The sequence below is a fragment of the Solanum stenotomum genome, unplaced genomic scaffold (assembly GCF_019186545.1).
Source record: "Solanum stenotomum isolate F172 unplaced genomic scaffold, ASM1918654v1 scaffold10560, whole genome shotgun sequence".
Lineage (NCBI taxonomy): Eukaryota > Viridiplantae > Streptophyta > Magnoliopsida > Solanales > Solanaceae > Solanum > Solanum stenotomum.
Window position 1 is genome coordinate 13135 of NW_026021136.1, and position 7741 is coordinate 20875.

General features: G+C 35.0%; 1 pseudogene; it reads left to right on the forward strand.

The window, feature by feature from the left end:
• The first annotated feature begins 698 nt into the window (after nt 1–698).
• Nucleotides 699–4262, forward strand: LOC125849784 (indole-3-acetic acid-amido synthetase GH3.6-like; annotated as a pseudogene).
• The last annotated feature ends 3479 nt before the right edge of the window (nt 4263–7741 follow it).

A 7741-nucleotide genomic window follows, 5' to 3' on the forward strand; every position in this document is an offset into this window, starting at 1 on the left:
GTTCCAAGCCCCATTTTGGTTAAAGTCTTAAGTTGGTACAACTTCATACCAACTAAATCTTACCAAGATAATTACATAGTTGCAAAGTTTGAAACTTTGGTATTTTTTATATGTCATTGGTGACATCATTAGGAGTAGATTTCTCCTATAAATAGAGAGCCATTTTGCTCATTTCAAAACACACCAAATTAGAGAGAAAACACCATTTTGAGAGCAAAGTGAGGTACTCCATAGACTATACAAGAAAAGTAGTCTGTGAAGAAAAATAGAGTGTGAGCGATATTTTAGTAAGGTGGAAATCAAAAGAGTGTTATTCTTTTTGAGTGTGTAGTAGTCATTTTGAGTATTGTATTCGTGACTACACAGTGTAAAATTCCTTACTATAGTGATATCAGTTGCTCCTCTTGGCCCGTGGTTTTTCCCTTATTTAGAAGGGTTTCCACGTAAAATTCTTGGTGTCATTATTTTCCCATTTTATTTCCATTACTTTTACCATATATATTTTTGTGCTTGTCCGTTTTTCCCAACAGGAATAACACCAATTGAACTATCCGTGGATACTTACTTCACAGGCAGTGACAGTGGCAGAGGCAGAATTTTCATCAACAGGGTTACGTTCGTGATCTACTACTATATATTATATACCTAAATAATGGTTTGATTGCTGTGTTGAGCTACTTCGGTCCCATGTGTCCGAAATGGGTTCCAGGAAGCAAGAAATGTAATAACATGAATTGAACTGTTGGTGGATATTGGATGGTTGTTACGTAACATTTCTTAATGTATCATATTATATCATATAAAGTTTCTTAATGTATTATATGATATGCTTTACTTGAGTCGAAGATCTATATGTCAAAAACAACCTCTATACCTTTATAAAGTAGAGATAAAGACTGCGCATACACCATCCTCTCAAACCCCACATGTGGACGATAGGTTATTACATGGTTACTATGATTGTTAGTTTTGTATATATTGGCTTCGAGACAAGATGATAATAGTCGAAATGAAAATGTTGAAATTGATGTATGGGAATATTACTAGGTGAGATTGGATTAGGAGCAAAGTTATTCGGAATAAGGTAGGAGTGACCTTTGTGACAGACAAAATGAGGGAGATGAGACTGAGAGAATAGCAGAAGAAAAGTATAATTCGAAAAACCTTTTTCTAGCCCAAGATCGTTAACTAAAATCGAAAAATTCAACTAGAAGAGAGAAGGAAGATTTTGGAACAATTCTTGAATGCTTTGACATGTCTTAGTTTTGAGTTGATTACAAGTGTCTAATGCCAGTGTATTTTTAGTCATGTAGGGATGATTCTAATTATCTCGAACATCTATAAGAAAATATCTAATTTCTACAAGATATTTATCCAAGTGACTACACGAGGTGTGCATGTTTCCCTCGTAGTACACGTTGCAAGAAAAAACAAAATAAAAAAAAGAGAGTTTCTTGGTAAAAATTACTACTAATTCTCAATTAAATTTTGTTGTTAACTTGAAATTTGCAGCATTATTTGAAGACCAGTGGTGAACTCTGTGTTTAGATACATTATTTTTTTTCGATCTGCTTTGATATGAAAAAGGTATTAAAGTATGTGTATACTCTACCCTCTTATCCTACTTGTGGAATTACACTGGCTATGTCGTTTTTGTTGTTGTTGAATTATAATCCTGTTTTTAATTGATTTTTTTATATTTTTTATAATCGTTTTGTTTAAGCCAGTTTGGATCTGCTAATTTTGTCTATCAAGACTTGGATAGATAGAAAGAGATCTTGTACTTAGCTTTTGTTTTTTTAATTTTTAGAGTGCGACTTATGGGGTTATCTTAACTAAGTAGTTTTAGCTCGGACCTTGTATATGAGTTACTAGCACTTGAGACGGACTAAAAAGAAAAGTAAATCATATAAATTGGGATAGAAAATAGAGGGAGTATTAAATTTTGAACCTAATTACTAGCACTTGAGGTCACTGCCCTTGACATGATGCAAAATATATGTACATCATATGCTCTGTCTAAATGCTGGAAAGTCCCTAAGGTGCTAATGTGATGGATATAGTACAGGTCCTTATTAAACATGGAAAGAAACATGGCTGAGAAAAACAATGAGAAGAATCTTGAGTTTATTGAAGAGGTGACTACCTATGTTGATGAAGTCCAAAAGAGAGTTCTTCATGAAATCCTCACTCAAAATGCTAACGTTGAGTACTTGCAATGCCTTAATCTGAATGGTCGTACTGATAGAGAGGCATTCAAGAAATTCGTACCTGTTATCACCTACGAAGATATTCAGTCCGATATCAACCGTATAGCCAATGACGATAGATCTCCTATCCTATGCTCCCAGCCCATATCTGAATTCTTTACAAGGTCCCTCCTTATTTACTTATCTTAATAGATTACTATTCCCTCAATTCAGTTTCGATTTATATGATAGTATTTGGCAACTGATGTCTGATGAAAGTTACATAGATTCTTGGAACTTGTTGTTTTATACACATCGTTGACATTTTTGTGACTATAGAAGCATGTATTTAAGAGTAAAATGGAAAGTCTAAAGTTAAATCGTTTGTGAATATGGAAAGTTGTCATTCATTTTGTAACGGACTAATAAGGAAGAAGTATCACATAAAGTGGAACAGCGGGAGTTTCAAATCATGGTTTTGTAGTACTTGCATGATTCCTAATATTTGCATTTTTGTGCAGTTCTGGGACGTCGGGAGGGGAGAGAAAATTGATACCAACAAAAGAGGAAGAGAGTGGGAGGAGATCACAGCTTTACGGACTTATGATGTCTGTGGTGAGCCAATTTTTTCCAGATTTGGGTAAGGAAAAAGGAACGTATTTCATGTTCATAAAGTCTGAAGCCAAAAACCCCGGAGGATTATTAGCTCGTTCTATTTTAACTAGTCTTTACAATAGTAGTCATTTAAGAAACAGCAATAGTCGTGTGTCGCCTTATACGAGTCCAATTGATGCCATTCGCTGCCTAGACTCTTACCAAAGCATGTCCTCCCAAATGCTTTGTGGCCTCTGCCAAAACAGAGAAGTTGTCCGTGTTGGCTCTGTGTTTGCATCTGCTTTCATCCGTGCCATGCGATTCTTGGAGGATAACTGGTCTCTACTATGTAACGATCTCCGGACAGGAACCATTAACAACAAACCAGACTGATCCTTCAGTAAGAGAAGCTGTGATGAAAAGCCTCAAACCAGACTCGGAGCTGGCTGATTTCATTGAGGCTGGATGCAGCAAGAACTCATGGGAAGGGATCATCACTAGGCTGTGGCCTAATACCAAGTACATGGACGTAGTCGTGACTGGAGCCATGTCTCAATATATACCAATGCTCGATTATTACAGCAATAGCCTCCCTCTCGTCAGTACTACATATAATCCCAGTGAAGTATCTTACACACTCATTCCCACCATGGGCTATTTCGAGTTCTTACCGATTCACAGGAGCAATGAATTCATCGATTCTATCTCCATTCCCACACCGCTTAATGAGAAAGACGAACAACAATTGGTCGATTTGGTTGATGTCAAGATTGGCTAGGAGTGCGAGCTCGTTGTTACCACATATTCTGGTAATTTTCAATTTCCAATTGAAATGTTCTTTTTTCCATGTCTGCTAATGCTTAGATTTTCTTGGATGTATCCTTTCAGGACTGTATAGATACAGGGTGGGTGATGTGCTTCGTGTTGCTGGATACAAGAACAACGCACCTCAATTCAACTTTATACGCAGGGAAAATGTGATCTTGAGCATCGATTTAGATAAAACTAATGAATTCGAGCTACAAAATGCAGTGAATAATGCAGCAAACAATCTGATGCCATTCGATGCACGTGTAGGAGTACACCAGCTATGCGGATACTGCTACCATTCCAAGCCATTATGTCCTGTTTTGGGAGCTAAGCGTCAACGCCTCTGCCCCGATTCCTCCTTCAGTCCTCGAAGATTGTTGCCTCACCATTGAAGAATCTCTCAACAGCGTCTACCGCCAGGGTCGTACGCCTGACAAATCCATCGGGCCTCTTGAAATCAGGGTAGTGGAAACAGGTACTTTTGACAAGCTCTTGTACTTAAGCTGCACTAGCTTATTAGGTGCTTCCATTAATCAATACAAGACGGCACGGTAAGTTAAATTTGCACCGCATGTTGAGCTATTGAATTCGAGAGTCGTGTCGAGCTATTTCAGTCCCGTGTGTCCAAAATGGGTACCTGGAAGTAAACAATGGAACAATACAGATTGAACTATCTGCGGATACTTACAAGCAGTGGTAGAGACCGAATTTTCACTAACAGGGTTACGTTCGTGATCTACTATATATATCTAAAGAGAAGTTTGATTGTTGTGTAGAGAGACTTCGGTCGCGTGTGTCCGAAATGGGTTCCTGGAAGCAAGCAATGGAATAACATGAATTGAACTGTTAGTGGATATTGGACGGTTGTTACGTATTGTTTCTTAATGTGTTTCATATGTTCAGTCTTCAACAACTCTGCTCCAATTTCATATCTATAAAAACATGCTTGATTTCTTGCGATAATCTTTTGTTTTAGGCGTCGAATGTGCTATAAGTTCACGACACATTATGCTCTGAGGCATCAGATTCATGGGCCAATAATAAATACGAAAAACTAAGAATATCGCGTAATTCCTAAAAGTTGGCTCGTAAATGTGGAAATATACTTGGAAAAAACAGTGGGACTATACGTAATGCTTCCCCAACTCATTAACGAGGTCCTCATAAAGTTTTTTAGAAAATTATTTTGGGTGTTCCAAGGTGCCAGATTTATGGGCTAATACACACGGAAAATCAAGAATGTCGTGTAATTTCTTAAAGTTGGCTCGTAAATGCGAAAATGTCTGAAAAAAAATGGTGGGACTGTACGTAATGCTTCTCCAACTCATTACCGAGGTCCTCAAAAAGTTTTTTCAGAATTTTTTTTTTGGGTGCTTCTGAGGCGCCATATTCATGAGCTAATATACACGAAAAACAAGAAAACCACATAATTCCCAAAAGTCTGCTCGTAAATGCAAAAATATGCCTGAAAAAAATGATGGGATTGTACGTAATGTTTTCCCAACTTATTACAGAGGTCCTCATAAAATTTTTTTTTAGAAAAACATTTGGGGTGCTCTGAGGAGAAAGATCAATGGACTAATACACACAAAAAACTAAGAAAGTTTCGAATTCCTAAGAATTGGCTCGAAAATGCGAAACTATGTCTGAAAAAAATGGTGTGACTGTACGTAATGCTTCACCAACTTATTAAGGAGGTCCTCATAAAGTTCATTTTGGAAAAAAAATTCGGTGCTCGGAGGCGCTAGATCCATGAGCTACATAGACGGAAGTCGCGTATTTCCTAAAAATTGACTAGTAAATGCAAAAATATGCCTGAAAAAAATGGTGGGACTGTACATAATGTTTTCCTAACTCATTATGGAGGTCTCATAAAGTTTTTTCAGGAAAAAAAATTTGGTTCTCCGAGGCGCCAGATCCGTGGGTTAATACACACAAAAACCAAAAAAGTCGTGTAATTCCTAAAAGTTGGCTCGTAAATGCAAAAATATGCCTGGAAAAAATGGTGGGACTTTACGTAATGCTTCCACAACTCATTACGGAGGTTCTCATAAATTTTTTCAGAATTTTTTTTTTGGGTGTTCTCAGGCGCTAGATCCATGGGCTAATATACACAAAAAATCAAGATAAACGCGTAATTCCTAAAATTTGGCTCGTAAATGTGAAAATATGCCTGAAAAAAAGTGATCGAACTGTACGTAATGCTTCTCTAACACATAAGAGGTCCTCATAAAGTTTTTTCGAAAATTTTTTTTGAGTGTTCAGAGGCACCAAATCCATGGCTTATACACACTAAAAACCAAGAAAGTCGCGTAATTTCTAAAAGTTAACTCATAAATGCGAAAATATACCTTAAAAATCTCCCGTGGCTTAATAAATGAGTTCAAGCAATTTTTCAAATTATAAAGAGAATGATTTTTGTTTGAACTAATTAACTAACAAAAATAATCAACTTATTAGATAATATTAAAATTGCTTAATATTATTTGTTGAAATTTATGCTGAAGACTAAATGGTGATGGTGCACTTTGTTACATGTTGAACCAGAAGACCAGATCATTTTTCACCTAATACATATTTTCCTTCTTTTGTTTAATGGTGCACTTATATTATTATATATATTTTTTCCTTCAGCGGTGCACCTACCGTTTCATTCATCAATTTTAGTATTATTTGTTATTTTCAGTTTCAGTTATCATATTATTTTTTGTCGATATTATATTATTCGCTTCTTAATTTATTGTCCTGGACATGATTTTTTCGCTACTATATTTATTTTACATAATCTTTTTGATATGCTTTTACTTGGGTGGAAGATAATCCCACATGTGGAAATATGTTGTTGTTGCAGTATTGGAGTGACGGTAAAGTTGCCTCCGTGTAATCTATAAGTCATGAATTTGAACCGTAAAATCAATCAGTAATACTTGTATTAGACTAGATTGTCTATGTTACATACAATCATTCCTCATATCTTACTAATACAGAATGCTATATGCATCGAACTGTTTTTTTAATATAATATATTTAAATTAAAGATAAATTTTTAAAAAAAAATCAATGAGATGTGGATGTTTTACTCGTAGTTCACGTTGCAAGAAAAACATAATAATAACATCTTTATCAACAGCTTCATTGCTAAGAAAAACCAAAGTTGTTTAATGCAAAACCATTAGAGAGTTTGCTGGTAATCTCTTTACTAATTATTTCTTAGTTTAAAATAAAAATTTACTACCAATTCTCAATTTAATTTTGTTGTTAACTTGAAATTTGCAGCATTATTTGAAGATCAGTGGTGAACTCTGTGTTTAGGTACATTATATTTATTATTTCTTCTTAGATCTGCTTTTCATATGCTTTATTTGATATGAAGAAGGTATATATGTTGTTGATTTTTTACTAAAAATTATTTTATAATCGTGTTGTTCGGGCCAGCTTGGATCTGCTAACTCTATCTATCAAGACTTGGACAGATAGAAACAGATCTTGAACTTAGCTTTTATTTTATTATTTACTCCCGCTGTTCCATTTTATGTGACACCTATTTTTTTGGTCCGCCCCATAAAAGAAGTCAATATTACTATAGTTTAAAATAATTTAACTTTAAAATTTGAGTCTTTTTTTTTTCTTAAATACTGTGTCAAGTCAAATGACGTCATATAAAATGAGATAGAGGGAGTAATTTTTAGAGTGTAACTTATGGGTTTATGTGAACTAAGTAGCTTTAGCTCGGACCTTGTATATGAGTTGAAAGTTTCTCTATAAGTAAGCACAAGCAATTGATTTCGAACATAGTAAATCGAATGAGTTGTGATAAGAATCATGAACTAGAATCTAACACACAAAGTTCAAATTTTAGATTCGCCTCTATTGTAATCGATATTGAATCTATCTTAGTTGAGTCGCTAATTAANTTGCTTTTATTTTATTATTTACTCCCGCTGTTCCATTTTATGTGACACCTATTTTTTTGGTCCGCCCCATAAAAGAAGTCAATATTACTATAGTTTGAAACAATTTAACTTTAAAATTTGAGTCTTTTTTTTTCTTAAATACTGTGTCAAATCAAATGGCGTCATATAAAATGAGATAGAGGGAGTAATTTTTAGAGTGTGACTTGTGGGTTTATGTGAACTAAGTAGCTTTAG